Genomic DNA, 1,220 nt, shown 5'->3' on the forward strand with positions numbered 1-1,220 from the left:
TGCCTCGGCCTCCCGAGTAGCTGGGACCACAGACGCCTGCCACAACGCCCGGCTATTTTTTGGTTGCAGCCATCATTGTTGTTTGGCAGCCTGGGCTGGATTTGAACCTGCCACCTTGGGTGTACGTGGCTGACGCCTTAGCCACTTGAGCCACAGGCACTGAGCCTCCCATATTTTTAGATTACAGGCATGAGCCACTTTGCCTGGCCAGATTGGGCCTTCCTAACATTCATTGATACTACAAATTGTTGAGACTGCATAAATGATCACGCGAGACATGCAGTATACGCTGCAAGAGGTGAGGTTGTAGTAAGTATGATGTTTAATCCTCTATAAAAAATATTATTATAATTTTGGTTTTTTGAGACAGTCTTATTATGTTGCCCTCGGTAGGGTATCACAGCTCACAGCAACCTCAAACTTTTGGGCATAAGTGATTCTTTTGCCTCAGCCTCCCCAGTAGCTGGGACTACAGGCGCCCACCACAATACCTGGCTATTTTTGTTGTTGTTCTTGCAGTTGTCATTGTTGTTTAGTTGGCCCAGGCTGGGTTCGAACCCGCTAGTCTTAGTGCATGTGGCTGGAGCCGTAATTCCTGTGCTACTAGTGCCGAGCCTATTATTATTTTTTTTGAGATAGCGTCTCATTCCACCGTCTTGGGTAGAGTGCCCTGGAATCATCACAGCTCACAGAAACCTCAAACTTTTGGTCTCCAGGGATCCTTTTGGCTCAGCCTCCCAAGTAGCTGGGACCACAGGTACTTACCATTATCCAGGCTAGTTTTTCTATTTTTAGTAGAGATGGGGGTCTCACTCTTGCTCAGACTACTCTTCAACTCCTGAGCTCAAGTAGTCCACCGACCTTGGCCTCCAAGAGTGCTGGAATTACAGGCATGAGCCACCTCGCCAGGTCCATTCTACAAGTACCAAGTGCAAATAGCACTAGAGGTACAACAGTGAATAAATAAATGAATAAATAAAATGAATAAATAAAGAAATGGTTCCTACTTTCAATAGTTTGTGGGAAGGGCGGTGCCTGTGGCTCAGTGAGTAGGGCGCCAGTCCCATATACTAAGGTTGGCAGGTTTGAACACCACTATTTGTTGGCAAACTGCAACAAAAAAAATAGCCGGGCGTTGTGGCAGGTGCCTGTAGTCCCAGCTACTCAAGAGGTTGAGGCAAAAGAATCACCTAAGCCCAAGAGCTGGAGTTTGCTGTAAG

This window comes from Otolemur garnettii, unplaced genomic scaffold (genome assembly GCF_000181295.1).
Source record: "Otolemur garnettii isolate 467f Iridium unplaced genomic scaffold, OtoGar3 scaffold00049, whole genome shotgun sequence".
Classification (NCBI taxonomy): Eukaryota; Metazoa; Chordata; class Mammalia; order Primates; family Galagidae; genus Otolemur; species Otolemur garnettii.